Below are 18,508 nucleotides of genomic sequence, written 5' to 3' on the forward strand. Positions count from 1 at the left end.
CAGGATGAGGAGGAGGAGGAGGATGAAGAGGTAACATTTCCAAGGCTTTCAGGGCAGTCATTCGCAAGGGGCTCAGAGGGTGGGTTCCTGCACACGCAAACGCCAGGGACGCAATTGTCCAGCAGGGGCACAGTTCTGGAGGATGAGGAGGATGAGGAGGAGGAGGAGCTGGAGGAGGAGATGGAACCATGTTCACAGCAGGGTGGCACCCAGGCCAGCTCATGGCCATCACTGGTGCGTGGCTGGGGGGATACAGAGGACACGGACGATACACCTCCCACAGAGGACAGCCTTTCGTTGCCTCTGGGCAGCCTGGCACACATGAGCGATTACATGCTGCAGTGTCTCCACAACGACCCCCGAGTTGCCCACATTCTAACTTGTGCTGATTACTGGGTGGCCACGCTGCTGGATCCCCGTTACAAGGACAACGTACCGTCCTTAATTCACTCACTGGAGCGCGATCGCAAGATGCGCGAGTACAAGCGCACGCTGGTAGACGCCATGCTGCTGGCATTCCCATCTGACAGCGGGGCCACAGTGGAAGCACAAGGCAGAGGAGGAGGAGGAGGAGGTCGCCAACGCAACCAGGGCACCGCCAGCACCTCAGAAGGCAGGGTTAGCATGGCCGAAATGTGGAAAAGCTTTGTCAGCACGCCACAACAAACAGCAGCACCAGCAGCTCAGATGGAACGTCTTAGCAGGAGGCAGCATTTTACCAACATGGTGGAGCAGTATGTGTGCACACGCCTACATGTAGTGAATGACGGGTCTGCCCCCTTCAACTTCTGGGTCTCCAAATTGGGCACATGGCTTGAGCTTGCCCTTTACGCCTTGGAGGTGCTGGCGTGCCCTGCAGCCAGTGTATTATCTGAACGGGTATTTAGCACGGCTGGGGGCGTTATAACAGACAAGCGCAGCCGCCTGTCCAGAGACAATGTGGACAAGCTCATGTTCATTAAAATGAACCAGGCATGGATCCCACGGGACTTTTCCGTACCTTATGCAGAATAGCAATGGATACCGACCTTACCCACCCATTGTTCCATTTTTGCTCTTTCTCACTCTTTTGGGGTGTACCCTCATTTAAAATTTTTGAAAAGAAGCAGTGTTGGCTACCTCGTCCTCCTCCTCAGGGCCAGATTAATGTAGGGGCTATTGGAGCTGCAGCTCCAGGCCCCTACCTTTTTATATAGGCCCCGGGTTGGCCATATTCACTGTTACCGCTCTTCTGTCACTTGTAAACACAGAAGTCTGGCTTCTATGCTCGCTTCCCCAGGCAGCACCCTCAGAACCTCCCCACACAGCGTGAAGGCCGGACAAGGAGGGACAGTTGGCGATGCATGGATGTGTTTATGGGCTTCAGAGACAGCATCCCATGTTGAATTAGGCATGCATGGCTGCACCCTTCCTCCTCTGGGTGCATGGCAAGGCACGGCCCTTAAGGCCCTTCAAAATCCTCAGCACCAAGCCCATGATGCTGTTAATCCGGCCCTGGTCCTCCTCCACCGCCGCTTCCACCTACACCGCCCATAGGTGTGCGCAGCCTATTGCATTAAGGTGTGCACCCCAAAGTTGAAATACACATGCATGTGTTTGCCAGCAGGGAGAGTAATGTATCGGGGCCATGTACCTGTAGGCAAGGAGAAATAGAGCAGAGCAGGTCCCAGGGAGATCTTTCCCATCTCCTCACTGGCAATGCTATGTGCCCTAGGTGATTAGGGTGTGCCCAGGCACACCCAGCACACCCTGTGCGCACGCCTATGTCACCGCCACATCCACCACCACCTCAACCTCCCTCCTACTCCATATGGGCCTCGTCCTTCAGAGATGAAGAAGAACATTGTTTTATTTTTCTGTTTTTTTTTTGTTGTTTTAAGTTATTTCCCTATCCACATTTGTTTGCAGAGCACTTGCCATGCTCTTAATTACGTTTTGCTGCCATTTGCAGCACTCTAGCCCTTTCCTTTGGTGTTTTAGAGCCATTTTAGTGCCTTAAAGTTCGGGTCCCCATTGACTTCAATGGGGTTCGGTGTCCGGGAAAAGTTCGGTAAAAGTCCGGGACACGGACCCGGACTTTTTTTTAAAGTTCGGCCGAACCCGTCGAACACGGACATCTAGGTGTTCGCTCAACCCTAATTACTGGAGGAACAAGAGGATATGGATTTAATAGACAAAATTGAACTTGAGTCACTTTTGAATGCACACATTGACGCTCCAAATGAGAAATAAATAGGAAATGTCAACCTTAAAAAAAAAAAAAAAAATTAGACAAATTTCCTTCTCCCAGGCTCAATCCCAATATCAATCTAAATCCCAATCTAAGTGCCTTCCTTACTATGACCATTCAAGAGCTAAAGAAACTTAAATTGTCCTCCTCAAACTGTAATTTATCGACGAATGACAAACAGGCCCTTGATACCCTTTACTAATCAATTACAATTAACTATAAAACTTTCTGACAAAGGAGGCAATATCGTAATACTTCATAACAACCAATACAAAAATGTGTAAAAATTTTAGCAAAATACAGTTTGGTATCGAGCGATTTCTAAATCCAGCATCAACAAATTTAACCAAGATTTCTACTTCATGATAGATAATGCATAACTGAACAATGTGATTGACAAGCAGAGTTGAAAATTTATACGCACTAATCATCCCGAATTCCCACTTTTTACAACCTCCCAAAGATTCACAAAGATAAAAAAAAATCCTCAGGTAGACCCATCATATCAGGTAGGGGAAGCATCTCAGAAAACATAAGAAAATTTGTTGATCACTTAAGACCTTTCGTTTTAATCCTTCCATCCTATATAAAGGATACCATCCATTTATTACAGACCATTGAAGACTTGTCTGTGCCCCCCTGATGCCATGTTAGTTTGCAATAGACGTAGAGGCTCTATTCCACACCAACAGGGCATCTCGGTCATCAGACAGACATATTTTGTCACGATCTAATTTTGATCAAGATGCTCTCAACGAGATTGTTGTGCTGGCATTGAAGTATATCCGCACTCATAATGCCTTTTCATTTGATGGCTTCCGCTATCTCCAGGTGCAGGGCGTAGCGATGGGGACAGGCTTTGCCCCATCCTACGCCAATCTGTACTTGGGGGAGTGGGAGCAATCTTTTTTGGCTGATAAAAAATGTACCCTTTTCACTGACCACATCTTAACATGGTACCGCGCTATACTGACAACATTTTCGTCATTTGGACTAGAACGATTGAATTGTTACACAAATGGGGAATATGAACAAAAACAACGTCAACCTACACTTCAACAGTGTCATTTACCCATGAAGCCATAAACATCTTGGGTGTGACCATCCACAAGGATCCAGAAGGCACACTCACCAGCATTATATATTGTAAATCTACAGCAGGGAACACTATTCTCTATGCCACCAGTTCACACCCTCAGCCCCTATTAAAATCCATCCCTTATAGTCAATACCTTTTGGATCAGAAGGAATTGATTGAATGACAACTAGGGATGATCGAACGGTTCAGGTCGACCATCGGTTCGACCCGAACATTGACTGTTCAAAATTCGGCCAAATTCCGAACTTTTTGCTGAAAAAGTTCGGAATTCGGCAACCAGAACCGACCAAAATGCAATGGGACAGGAACTGGGCTTTAAAGGCCTGTGATTGGACCAGAACCATCAGTAAAAGCCTATCGAGGGGGCAGGAGGATGCTAGGAATGTGATTGGAGTGACTAGGGGGTCCAGAGGCCAATCAGTAGTGAATACGCCGCCCAGTATATGAGATAGCCCCGCCAAATCGCTAGCACTGTAATACAGGGGCTGTGGAAGAGAGTGGAAGCAGTCCTGTTACTCCTGCTTTAAAAGTGTCATTTAGCAATTATTAGTGTGAGGAAAGGGATATCTAGTGTAGTTAGGGTACTATTTTCCACTATAGTTAGATTCAAAAATCTAGTTACTGTAGGGAAAGTGTTAAGTGTCAGGGTGACCGTAGTGTAGGGTGAACTGACTCTGACTGCTATGTCAGGGTGACCAAACCCTTCCATAGGGTGACCGCCATAGAAAAAAGATTGTTTGTATTAGAATTGCAATAGAGCAGGGTAATGGCTCCGCTACTTTCACACCTGGCCGTTTTTGTTGCAGGCGTTTATTGGGCTTTTTTGTGGACATCTTTGGAGGCAGGCATGACATCTGAACTTCTGTGTAGGGGTATATATACACACACACATATATGTATATATACACATATTGTATATAGGTGTGAAAGTAGCAGAACCCTATGCCTGCGCTAATGAAATTATTTGCAGGCATAGGGCTCCGCTCCTATCACACCTATATGTGTGTATGTGTATATATACATATAAGTGTTTGTGTGTATATATACCCCTATACAGAAGTTCAGATGTTATGCCTGCCTCCAAAGACGCCCAAAAAATGCCCAAAAAAATGCCTGCAACAACACACCTGGGCGTTTTTGTTGCAGGCGTTTTTTGGGCATTTTTTGGGCGTCTTTGGAGGCAGGCATAACATCTGAACTTCTGTATAGGGGTATATATACACACACACACTTATATGTATATATACACATACACACATATAGGTGTGAAAGTAGCAGAACCCTATGCCTGCGCTAATGAAATTATTTGCAGGCATAGGGCTCCGCTCCTATCACACCTATATGTGTGTATGTGTATATATATATAAGTGTGTGTGTATATATATATATATATATATATATATATATATATATATATATATATATATATATAATATATATATCCCTATACAGAAGTTCAGATGTTATGCCTGCCTCCAAAGATGCCCAAAAAATGCCCAAAAAAATGCCTGCAACAAAAACGCCCAGGTGTGTTGTTGCAGGCGTTTTTTTGGGCATTTTTTAGGCGTCTTTGAAGGCAGGGATAACATCTGAACTTCTGTATAGGGGTATACAGGTCCTTCTAAAAAAATTAGCATATTGTGATAAAGTTCATTATTTTCTGTAATGTACTAATAAACATTAGACTTTCATATATTTTAGATTCATTACACACTACCGAAGTAGTGCAAGCCTTTTATTGTTTTAATATTGATGATTTTGGCATACAGCTCATGAAAACCCAAAATTCCTATCTCAAAAAATTTGCATATTTCATCCGACCAATAAAAGAAAAGTGTTTTTAATACAAAAAAAGTCAACCTTCAAAAAATGATGTTCAGTTATGCACTCAATACTTGGTCGGGAATCCTTTTGCAGAAATGACTGCTTCAATGCGGCGTGGCATGGAGGCAATCAGCCTGTGGCACTGCTGAGGTGGTATGGAGGCCCAGGATGCTTCGATAGCGGCCTTGAGCTCATCCAGAGTGTTGGGTCTTGCGTCTCTCAACTTTCTCTTCACAACATCCCACAGATGCTCTATGGGGTTCAGGTCAGGAGAGTTGGCAGGCCAATTGAGCACAGTAATACCATGGTCAGTAAACCATTTACCAGTGGTTCTGGCACTGTGAGCAGGTGCCAGGTCGTGCTGAAAAATGAAATCTTCATCTCCATAAAGCTTTTCAGCAGATGGAAGCATGAAGTGCTCCAAAATCTCCTGATAGCTAGCTGCATTGACCCTGCCATTGATAAAACACAGTGGACCAACACCAGCAGCTGACATGGCACCCCAGACCATCACTGACTGTGGGTACTTGACACTGGACTTCAGGCATTTTGGCATTTCCCTCTCCCCAGTCTTCCTCCAGACTCTGGCACCTTGATTTCCAAATGACATGCAAAATTAGCTTTCATCCGAAAAAAGTACTTTGGACCACTGAGCAACAGTCCAGTGCTGCTTCTCTGTAGCCCAGGTCAGGCGCTTCTGCCGCTGTTTCTGGTTAAAAAGTGGCTTGACCTGGGGAATGTGGCACCTGTAGCCCATTTCCTGCACACGCCTGTACACGGTGGCTCTAGATGTTTCTACTCCAGACTCAGTCCACTGCTTCCGCAGGTCCCCCAAGGTCTGGAATCGGTCTTTCTCCACAATATCCCTCAGGGTCTGGTCACCTCTTCTCGTTGTGCAGCGTTTTCTGCCACACTTTTTCCTTCCCACAGACTTCCCACTGAGGTGCCTTGATACAGCACTCTGGGAACAGCCTATTCGTTCAGAAATTTCTTTCTGTGTCTTACCCTCTTGCTTGAGGGTGTCAATGATGGCCTTCTGGACAGCAGTCAGGTCGGCAGTCTTCCCCATGATTGCGGTTTTGAGTAATGAACCAGGCTGGGAGTTTTTAAAAGCCTCAGGAATCTTTTGCAGGTGTTTTAGAGTCAATTAGTTGATTCAGATGATGAGGTTAATAGCTCGTTTAGAGAACCTTTTCATGATATGCTAATTTTTTTAGATAGGAATTTTGGGTTTTCATGAGCTGTATGCCAAAATCATCAATAATAAAACAATAAAAGGCTTGCACTACTTCAGTTGTGTGTAATGAATCTAAAATATATGAAAGTCTAATGTTTATCAGTACATTACAGAAAATAATGAACTTTATCACAATATGCTAATTTTTTGAGAAGGACCTGTATATACACACACACATATGTGTATATATACACATACACACATATAGGTGTGATAGGAGCGGAGCCCTATGCCTGCAAATAATTTCATTAGCGCAGGCATAGGGTTCCGCTACTTTCACACCTATATGTGTGTATGTGTATATATACATATATATATATGTGTGTGTGTGTGTGTGTATATATACCCCTACACAGAAGTTCAGATGTCATGCCTGCCTCCAAAGACATCCACAAAAAAACCCAATAAACGCCTGCAACTAAAACGGCCTGTGTGAAAATAGCAGAGCCCTATGCCTGCTCTACTGCAATTCTAATACAAACAATCTATTTTTTTCTGGTTCTGGACATGCTACAGAGCTGAAACTTCACAGGTACACTTTTTAGACCCCCCCCAGACACTAAATCCAAAGAAATCTCATTATTTTTTTCAATAATTTTTTTCAATAATTGGCTCTCTATCAAAAAACGACAATTTTAAAGAACTTTTTTTTGTGTGATTCATAGTCCCTGGGGCATGACCCAGAACCCTAGGCACTTTTTAGGGGCATTTATTGGGTTTTAGGGCTTCAAAATGGTGTTTTTTGATTACTGAAGTTTGGGTCCCATTGATTTCAATGGGGTTCTGGAATCCGGACCCGAACTTTCGGGAAGTTCGGGTGTTCTGGTCGAACCAAATTTTTTAAAAGTTTGATCATCCCTAATGACAACATCTTCAAAATTGAAGCCAACAAGCTCAAAGACAGATTTCTAAAAAGAGGATACACTATTGCTTGAAAAAAGTCTTCCGATGTGCCGTTAAGAAAACGCGCCATGACCTTTTGTTTGGCAAAAAAAGAAATAAAGGACAACACAATGCCCAATCTGGCACACTTCGGATTATTACTAAATATACCCGACAGCATTCCCAGATAAAAAATATTATACAAAAATTTTGGCACCTATTAAAAATCCAACACTTAGTCCTCACATACCTACTAACCAAGCAGCTTGGCACCTTCCGATGTGGAGGGTGCTCTTATTGCCAATTTATGTGTACAAATACAAAGATAAGCTTACCAAATAGTAGGCCCTACAAATCTAGACACTTTGCTAATTTTAGGACAGCCAGGGTAGTATACCTCTTACTCTGCCCGCGTGGCTGTTTCTACATTGGAAAAATAAAACTTGTGTAGCCGGGATCGGACTATATATATATATATATATATATATATATATATATATATATATATATTTATATATATATCGTTGTTGTTGGAATTGTTCTTGTGCCCTTTAACCACTTTACCACCGGAGGATTTTGCTGTCTTCCGTCCAGGCCACTTTTTGCGATTCGGCGCTGTGCGACTTCAACTGACAATTGCGCGGTCGTGCAACGCCGTACCCAAACGAAATTTACGTCCTTTTTTTCCCACAAACAGAGCTTTCTTTTGGTGGTATTTGATCACCTGTGCGATTTTTACTTTTTGCGCTATAAACAAAAAAAGAGCGTTTATTTTGAAAAAATAACAATATTTTTAACATTTTTTTATATGAAATTCCCCCCAAAAAAGATGTAAAAACCTATTTTTTTTTTAATTTTTTGGCCAATTTGTTTTCTGCTACCTATGTTTGGTAAAAAAAATCGCAATAAGCGTATTTTGATTGGTTTGCGCAAAAGTTATTGCGTTTACTAACAAAGGGAAAGATTTCTGTCATTTTTGGTGTTTTTTTTTTTTAACGCGTAATGGCGGCGATCTGCGATTTTTTTTTTTTTTTTTGCGGGACTGCGACATTGCGGCGGACAGATCGGACCCTTGACTGACATTTTTTACACTTTTGGGGGTACCAGTGACATTACTGCAGTAATCAGTGCTATATATATGCACTGTTACTGTAAAAATGACACTGGCAGGGAAGGGGTTAATTTTATTGGAGAGGGAGGGGTTAATGTATGCCTGGTGCTTACTGACGTGTAGGGGAGGAGGTGACTGAGTGAGTCATGGACAGATCGGATGTCCAGCTATGCTGAACACTCCGATCTGTCACTCCCTGTCACTATGGAGATCCGCCCGCTTGTGTTTACACAGGCGGGCGGATCTCCACACTAGATCCCCGGCGATCGGGGCAGAGCAGCGGCGATCGCCGCTGCTCCTCCCCTGGCCCGACTCCCGCTGTGAATGAAAACAGCGGGAGCGAGCCTCCGGCGGCGCGCAAACGCCGCCCAGAAGGGGGAGTGTCTGACGACGTAGTACTACGTCGTCAGACGATAACGAGCCACTCTGCCGCAGTAATATTACTGTGGGCAGTGGTAAAGCGGTTAAGACTGAACTAAGAGGAGATTGTCCTCTCACAGGAAATGGAAGAACGGGATTGTGGGAGATTTTAGTTTGAGAGAGAGAGCTAATCATTGTCTGGATTATTGGGGGAACTATCTTCCCAGAAAGCAATGGCAGAGCAGAGGATCATGGGGAAGGAGCTAAAACTATCTGTCTCACAGCTTGAGAACTCTTGCTCCCGGGACTCATTGAGTGCACATCAGCCTGCTGAGTGTGCATGACTGACTGTAGTTGCGGCCTAGTGCATGAGGCCTTACCCGCTCACGGAACCCAGCCTCAGCGGATCGGATGCTGATTGCTGTACTGTGGATGCTTGCACAGTATTACTGATGGGGAGACAGTGGAGGTCGGTCGAACATTCTGAGGTGGCAGAGCGCAGCCTGTTCCCAGATGCTGGAGCTTGGGAGATCACATTGCCTATCCAATAGGACACTCATGGATGGACATTCAAGAGTTGAAGAGGGTGCCTGTGTCAGGTTCAGACCGCAAGTATAACCTTTCATCTTCACACTGACTGCAGACACTGCAATAGACATCAGTTCCCTTAGGATTACAATTCAACATCTGATCCTTCTTCTATTTTATACCACAGTGGAAAGTGTTTATTAGCTCCAACTGCCGGTGAAGAAAATTAGCAAGGCCTTAAAAAGGGAGGGACATTAATACATATTAATTCACAAAGGGGACACGTCTTATTTCATTGCAGTAGAATTAGTAAGGGCAGTGACATTATAGAGTGTTATAGAGTTCTTCTTTAATCTGAATATTGTCTTATTTTCATAGAGAGTATTATAATATTTTCAGGTTATAGAAAGTTGTTTTCAATATTGTACTTTGATATTATAATTCACTGTTCCTTTTGTTTTCTTGTGTCAGTCTTGCTGAACCCTGATGGTTTGGGCAGGATTTGGCTGACTGACTCATTTATATTGTGTCAGTGTGTTCTTAAAGGTATATACACAATGTCAGAACCTAGAGAGTCAGGTGGGCTGGACGGTTAACAGGGTCATAGTAGTGCTGAGGAACACCCATCAACCAGCAATCCCCAAGGGGGTAGTGCTACACTTGAATTCCATAAATGAGCCTACCGATATCTGGCCAGCATGAGAACTTTTAACCCCGACCTGCCTCTAGGCTGACACGTCTGGGATTTTCATCTAGGCAACTGCCCTCCAATTAATTTCTTAATCCTAGACAGAGTACACCCCAACAGCAGGGGAGGTGACTGGAATAAAATATTATTACAACGAGAAACACGTTGGATTGCAGCTCTTAATGCCACCTCCCCTCCAGGTCTGAACGGCTCTTTGAGTTATCAACCATTGCTGGAGGGGTTTTAATCAGGTGGATGTGAAAAATAAGGAAATCCTAAAACAACTTTTCTTGATCCACACCATGTCCCTATTACTTGCCTACCAACTTTTATTTGTGTTGGATAAGATATTATATCACCTTAGGTCTGAAAAGATTGACCTTTAGTAATCCCCCTTCTTCCTGATTTGATTAACAATAAATGTACTTGATCGTAGAATCTTTTAATATGTATAATCTCCTTCTGAATGTTATTTAGGAAGTACTATTTGATATTTACCTTCAGTAGAGGTTGGCACAAATTGGGATGCATTGAATTATCACACCAGGTATTTACGTACATGTTGTTTTCTTTTTTACCACTATTTGTGATCTATTGCTCAGACTATCTTCATCAGCTTACTCTTTGGCTCTCCATCGGTTCCCCCCCCCCCCTCTCTCTGTGTCTCTTCCCCCCTCTGATCCTATTGTGTTGAGGTTTCAGTTCTTGCAGTTTGTTTTAGCCTCGATACCTGGGTTCACTCGCTGCTGTTTTCTCTTAGATCTGACCTGGCGCGTTCAGGGGCACACACGGTTCCAGTGATGCCCCTACCTCTATGTCCCTGCTCGTTGGCGTGATGAGTCCACTGCCATCTGACGGATTACGTCTATCTTGGTGGGGGTCATATTCATGCGCAGGCGCCTCTGGAGCGCATGACATACATCCGCCTTGTTAGGTTGATGCCGTGCGCTCCGGAGGCGGGGAGTCTGATTTGGCCATTTCCCGCGCATGCGTGACTGCTCTTTCAGCTTGGCCCAAACAAACTATTCTTTTACTGAAATCCAGAACTTGTCCAGGGACAGGTCAGTAAACCTAATCTTGAGTGATCACACTGTAGCCCACAAAGTTCTTCCTATTCTCCTAAAGTCCAGATCTGAGCAAAATAATGCTTCATTTTTGTTCTGCAATACATCCAGACCGTTTTCAATTAGACTTGAAATCTTCTGATATCAGTCTTTCCTTTCAAGCCCAAGTAGCAGAGTAACAATCTCAAGATTTCCATCTGCAACATGGGTTTTCCAAAGATTGTTTCCTTTTAAATCCAAGTATCTTGTCGCTTGAATTCAAGATATTTTCTCCAGGGCTTTGCAGAGACTCATGGTTTATGTGTTGAAAATTGTCAGCTAAGTAGGCAGGTTTCTGCAGCTATTCTTGATCCTCAAAGCACTGAGCAAAATTTGGCCTACTTTCTTGAATTCTTCCATCAAGTCCTCTGTAAAGTCACTAAATTTCTATATGTACCAGGAGATCTATGTGCTCTTTGTTCATGGTTTCAAGATTCTTGCGTGAACTGATCTTTGTCTGATAAAGTTAACCATTTTTGAGGAACATCATTCAGAACTTTTTTTTTTTTTTTTTTTTATTTCCGCTCCAAAAGTTTTGATGATAGTTTATAAAGAAAGCAGTATGTTGTGACAATATTAGGGTTTTTTTTTTTCTTTTTTTACAAGAGAGGAAAAGCCTTTTAATGGATCCAGTCCATTATGAATATGACAGTAATAATTAACATTGTTTTATATAGCACCTTTAAAGGTAGCTTCTTAAAGCCCTTTACAAAATTGAGAGAAAAAACGCAAGAAATTCACAGGGTAAAACGGAGGAAAAAAAGGACAATTACGTGAAAGCTTGTTTAAAGAAAAAAGCTTTTTAGATTTGATTAGAATGAGTTTGGAGGAGATGACTCTCTGATGTTCTTTGGAAGCGAATTCCGGCGTTTTGGGGCATAGCAGGAGAAGACTCTGTCTCCCATTGAGTGTAGGTGAGTAGAGGGAACACACAGAAGACCAGAATTTGAGGAGCGGAGGTTACTTGGCGGGGCCCGGGGAGTAAGTTGATAAAAGTTCAGACAGATAATGGGGTGCCAAGCCATGAAGAGCCTTGTAGGTGACCAATAGAGTCTTAGTTTATGCAAAACCTGAACAGTAGCCAGTGCAAGGACTCCAGGATGGGGGTAATATGATCACTTGTACCAGACCTAGTCAGGATTCTGGCTGCAGAATTTTGTACTTCTTGTAGTTGATTAATAGTGGATTTAGGTACACCAGCAAGTAGAGCATTGCAGTAGTCAGTCAGAAGAACACAAATGTATGGATAAGCTTTTCAACTACAGTGTATTATAGCATAGAACCAGGGCTGGCCTTAGGTGTTCAGGCGCCCTGTGCAAGCTAATCTTGTGGTGCCCCCCCATCCTCACCCCTCGGTCACCTAAACATACACAAAGAGGAAAAAAACATTTTTAACAAATGAGAGAGATGCAGGGGCTGCGGGCATGGTGCAGGAGATGCAGGGGCTGCAGGCATGGTGCAGGAGATGCAGGGGCTGCAGGCATGGTGCAGGAGATGCAGGGGCTGCAGGCATGATGCAGGAGATGCAGGGGCTGCAGGCATGGTGCAGGAGATGCAGGGGCTGCAGGCATGGTGCAGGAGATGCAGGGGCTGCAGGCATGGTGTAGGAGATGCAGGGGCTGCGGGCATGATGCAGTACTGCGGGCATGGTACAGGAGATGCAGTGCGGTGGGTCTAGTACAGAAGATGCAATGCTGCCGGCATGGTACAGGAGATTCTCCTGGAGAATCTCCTGTATAATGCCTGCAGCACTGCATCTCCTGAGGAGATGCAGGGGCTGCGGAGGGGGTCTTACTTTCCATTTGGTGAGGCACCTTGCATTTAAAAAATGGTGCCTCCCAGCGCCAACACATCACTGTGCATGCGCCGTCTTCCTGAGAATAGCCGAGTGTGTACTGGATTTCCCGAGCATTGATCTTCAGCCAGCCTCATCTTCAGACCGTCCTACTGTAACTCGTCCTGGCTGTCAGTTACTGACTGCTGTGATGGCTGCATGGCGCCCCTGTTGCCCATGGCGCCCTGTGCGGCCGCACAGCTCGCACACCCCAAAGGCCGGCCCTGCATAGAACGCGGCCTAGCAATGTTTCACAAGTGGATAAAAAGATGTTCTGACATTTTGTACATGTAGATCAAAGATTAAACTAGCATCAAATATTACCCCTAGATTTTTAAATTTAGACTGAAGCTGAAGCACTATGGGTATTATAGACAGGCTATCAGGACTACCCTTACATGCCAATAAGCATGACTTCAATCTTGTCACAGTTGAATTGAAGAAAAGTGTGGGTTGTGCATGTTTTATAACACAAAAACAGGAAAGAATCTGGTTTAGTGTGGATGTATATCTGAGTGTCATCAGCATAGAAGTGATAATTGAGCCCAGGCGATCTAAGCAGTTGGCCAAGTGAAAACATGTAAATGCTAAAAGGCAAGGGACCCAAGATTGAGTCCTGAGGAATACCGAACTTGACTGGACCAAATGCAGACCGGAAACCGCCAAGAGAAACAAAATCACAGCGATCTGTAAGATACGACTTAAAAGCTATTCCAGAGACCGTTCTGAGACTCCAAATAAGGTTTCAAGGCAAGAGAGTAAAACATTGTGGTCTTCAGTATCAAAGGCAGAACAAAGGTAGATCCAGTAGAGTAAGAATAGTTAGTGATTTGGAATGGATCCATCAGCCCTTCCATGGCAAGCCTTTTGTATATAAAACATAAAATAATCTTGGCCTTTGCTTCAAGCAGCACTTTGCAGCAAAAACACTTTTCTAGGAATTTTACCATCATTTACAAATCTTACAACTTCTACAACATGGCATGCATTGATTGATCAACCTGGATAGGTAAGTTGTTGTTCCTAATATGTAGACCTATATTGTTTGAGAGTGGAACCTTTTAACTTTCCTTTACTGTATCTAGTCCTAGAATTTTGCTCACTGTATTTTTACATGCTGGCATTTAGATTCTTACAAAATGTATGCCTTTTTCTATTCTGAGCACTAAGTTTTTGCCCATAAAAAGTTTGCTTCCTGTGCTTCTTTTACTGACTCTTTTTTGTAAAAAAACAAAAAAAAAAGTTGTACTTTGTTTTTGTTGGAATCATTACAGTATTTGTAAGCTGTTTGCAGCAGACGGTGTACAAGGAAACAGGACAATTTGGATAACCTGTCCATGTAAAATCATGTGTAGCCACCCTGAGATGTCTAGTAAACTTTTTGTTGTCTTGGGTAGTAGTTTTATGCTGGTCAGTTTGTTGATTTTGTTTCACTTGGTTTCGCCCCTAAGCTGCTGCTGTTCCCTGCTGTAACCACTTGGTGTCACTGTCACTGTCACTCAGGGCAATAGTTATGGGATGGATGACGGTCTTGGGCTGTTGAGCATTTATGTCCCCTCTGGCAACTACTAGGAGGTTCATGGCCATTGGTGATTGCTGGGGGAGGATATACTGGAGGGGGATTGGTGTCCGCCCTCAAAGGATCCTGACACTCCCTTGAATAGAGGAGATGTCAGGTGGAGTCTGGAGCCCTGATGCTGGAGGGGACCTATAGCCTACCTCTCCCTCCCTGTGAGTCAGAGCAAAAAAACTTGAAAAAGCTTTGACAAAGTTGGAAAAGTGACCCGCCGATATCAATATAATGCCTTTCTTCACTGCGGCTATAGATTCACCCTGGGGGAATGCCAACCCTCTTTGTGCATTGGGGCATGTCTTCCTATACATAGAAAAGTAGCTTTTATTGTAAAGAAGTAATTTTTTTGGTGTCCAATATTTTACTATTGCATGGAACTTTGTAATTCTTCCTCAATAGCCTTATTAGAATTTTCTGTAGACAGATGCCTAGGATGTTCTTCTTCTATCTCCTCTTCACAAAATACTACTTTGGATTATGAGCCACATTTGTAAAACACAGATGCCAATACAATATAATACAAAATGGTATACTACTGTAAATATCTGAATAACAACATCACAAATAACACTAACTTTGGTGCAAAACTCACTCTGCCTTGTTTATATGTGTAAAACTTTGAAAACTCACCTTGCTGTGAAAACGCACAGTGCAACCCACACTGCAGATATACAACTAATGGCACAGGATGTACACTGCTTTTTTTTTTTTTTTCAGGAGAAATTACACATAAAAGGTTTATAGTGCTACCCCCCTGAGGGCCACTGAAAGATGCTGCACCCCGAATGGTTGCCCTGACCTTGCAAGTCTTCTGACTCTGAGTTCAGACATTTTTTTTGTAGATAAAGAAAATTGAATGCAAACAAACGATAATTCACAGTAAACCAGGTGGATTAGTTTACATAAAGTTCTGCAGAAAATAAGGTCAACAGCAGGTAAAGTGATATGGTTATTGCTACACTTTAAGAACAATTAAATGGATAGCCAACTGAAATCCCTTAGTGGTATGTAATGAACGCAGTTCAACCAATATAGGGTCTATGATTGCAGGCCCAAGAATGGTAGGAGAATGAACAAGCTCGAGTCAAACTACTCCCTTTTAGTCTCCCACAATAACACAAGCACTAAATGCAATTCAAATTCGCAACTTCTTGAGTCTCTGACCCTGTTCTCTAATAGAGAGAGTTTTTGGTTGTTACAGGCCTACATAGACATCAAAGGTTCCTGTCCCTTGTGAGGAGGCAAATAAAGTAGTCCTTTGAGGTAGAAGTCTTATGTCTTCAGCTAGCTCTTTTTTAAACGGGCCTAATGTGACTTGGCAAGTTTGGTGAATGAAACATTCCATCAGTGTAGATGCAAACAATTGTAAGTGTCTCCTTACAGAGCTTAGTAAAGTGAATAGGACAATAGTGTCTGCATGCAGTGTCCCTGGGTGTAAAGAGTATGGGCTAGTGCCCGCTCACCAATCCCAGCGATATCTTGCTCAAAAGAAATGGCATTGCTGTAGGCCTCTACAGAATCTGGGCTCAGAAGGCAACGCTTGAATCCACCCCCCCGCCGCTCAGGTGCTGACTCTCTGTCTGCATTTCAAATCCAGGCCGTGATCCCAAGAGACTGGCGACTCCTCTCCTCGGGCTATTTATCTTTTCTCCCAGGATTTAGTCTTCTCCCTCCAGCCAACTGAACATTTAGTTCACGATGGTCTGGCTCCCATGCAAACTTGATTTACTGGACCACATATCCCAAGATTTGTTGCTCTCCACTTGCAAGTCTTCACTTGCTCTGAATTTAGGAAGCCGCAACAGAGTCTGTGCTGGGTGCTAGGAGGAAACAATCTCCCTGTGGAAAATATTGCGAAGTGTCCCCTGTAATTGCAGGTAATTTAGCCAACCCCTGGCTACAGGTATGTTTTTCAGAGTATGGCCCAGGCACAATTAGGGCCCCTTCCACATGGGGTGGACTCCACCAGGAGTCCACCTACTCAGCCGGGAATAGGGAAGGATTGGGAGGCAAGGATTTTTTGGCACAAAAAATTTCTAACATTAATTTTTATTGATAAGTTCATATAAAAAACAGGAAATATAATAAATTCTAAAAAAATTACACAAGGCCCAAATACATTTTTGTAGCAGTTTACTTGATACTTGTTTCATACAGAATATTTGATTATATATGTGACAAAAGGTTTTGAACACTAAATATAAGTAAATACTTCACATCAAGGAGATCTTAACGAAGGGTGACAGAAGATGAGACTGCCGTCCAACTAGATCAGTTGATGTTGTATTCAATTATTCACTGTATAAACATTCATGTTGCTCGACATGTTTCGCCTTATACATACAAATATTCTGTATAATGCTGTAAAAAAGGAAACGCGCACAGCGTCACTTGTAGCTAACGAGGAGGGTATCGTGGATTTCAGAAGGAGTGGATGGAGCATATAATTAGTAGGAGATGTAAACCATTGGAATAGTAACAACCAAGGGTTAATAAAAGCCTGGCTGGCGTCAATAAGCCCAAGTACATATAGTTACTGTGGCTTAAATCCAGACTGTAACCTCATAGACTGGGTACATCCATGTATTCCAGAATGAATATCCACAGATCCCTCCCCGGATGGGGAACCCCCAAAGATGACAATAGGGGGTCTGATCAGGTATGCCTGAAAAACAAATAGGCGCACTCGATCGGTCCACTCATGTGACAGGGGCCTAACATTTCTCAATGTTCCATATAAGATAGAAAAACTTCACATTTTGATTTCAGGTCCACTTTTAGGGTCATACTTCAGTGAAGGGTTAAGTGCAAGCTTGTGCTCCTTTCATTCAGCTGGCTTCCAGCTGTAATGTAAAATCATCTGGGTGGCTTTATAGCTAGTTTTACAATGAGAGTATTGTTTTATTTTTATTTTTTTTTCTTTGCAATTTTAATTGGCATGCGCAATTTTAAGACTTTACATATTTGGTATCGGTTTACTCGATGCAACCCTATCTTTTATATTTTTACAAAAAGAAGAAAAAACATATTAAGCTTGTGTGCACTAATATTAAGTTTATTCCTTTTTTTCCAGAAAATATGCATTTGATAAACAGTTGCGCAAATATCGTGCAACATAAATAATGCAACCAATATCTTTTATTCTATACGGCCTCTGCTATCGGAAAATATATAAGTAAAAAAATTGCTCTACAGGTGATATGGCTAAAGAAATTCCTGTTCAATGACTATGTACAATGGTGTCATCACACCTGTATGGGTTTTATCATGACATCTCATGAATCCAAAGCCATGGTAATATTTTGTGCCAAAAAAAAAAAGTAAATAGATAGATATAGGTCTGTGGCATTTTTCAGTGCAAATAAAGACCACCTAAATTACATTTTTAACATCCCTGAGAAAACAAAAAATATACCAGCACTATGGATTGTACAGTGGTGGTACAACAGAATAACTTTTATACTATCATGCCACAGTTTTACTCAATGTTAGTAGATATAAAAAGTCCAACAACCTAGCAGAAAAACATTTCCAGAGAAGGGTAATATACACAAACACCTCTATTGCAGAATTATTAAACAAAACGGGTATATACCCCTAAAGGGAGTGTGCATTGCCTCTGAACTATATTCCATGGAATCGCTGGTAGGGAGGATGTAGGAGCTTGGCAGTCATGTAGAGATAGGTACGAGGCAGGGTCTCAACAGGTACACCTTACAAGAGAGCAGTGCAAAGGTTGTGTTGGGACCATGTCCTCCACCCCAACCATAATGATTCCTCTTCATTTTTGAGAGCAAACATGAATTTAAACACAGTTTTTGTTTTATCCAGATGTATTTATATCCAAGTTAAAGATATAACACCAACATGTCAGAAAAAAAAAGTCTCTAAAACAGAATTCCTGAGTTAGAAAAAGGATCACCCTCTTGTGTCCCTATTTTGTTGAACCACCTTTTGCTTTAATTACAGCCTTTAGTCTGTTGGGATATGTCTCTACTAACTTTGTACATCTAAAACAGTGGTTCTTAACCTTGTTGGA

The 18,508-nt window shown here is 42.8% G+C and overlaps 1 protein-coding gene across 1 annotated transcript in view; it reads left to right on the forward strand.

The window, feature by feature from the left end:
• GTF2A1L (general transcription factor IIA subunit 1 like) overlaps nucleotides 1-18,508 on the forward strand; it is a gene marked incomplete at both ends in the record, with an annotated part of 141,187 nt that overhangs the window by 76,267 nt on the left and 46,412 nt on the right. The window lies entirely within an intron of this gene.

This window comes from Pelophylax lessonae, assembly GCF_965119305.1.
Source record: "Pelophylax lessonae genome assembly, chromosome: 3".
In the NCBI taxonomy this organism is placed as follows: Eukaryota; Metazoa; Chordata; class Amphibia; order Anura; family Ranidae; genus Pelophylax; species Pelophylax lessonae.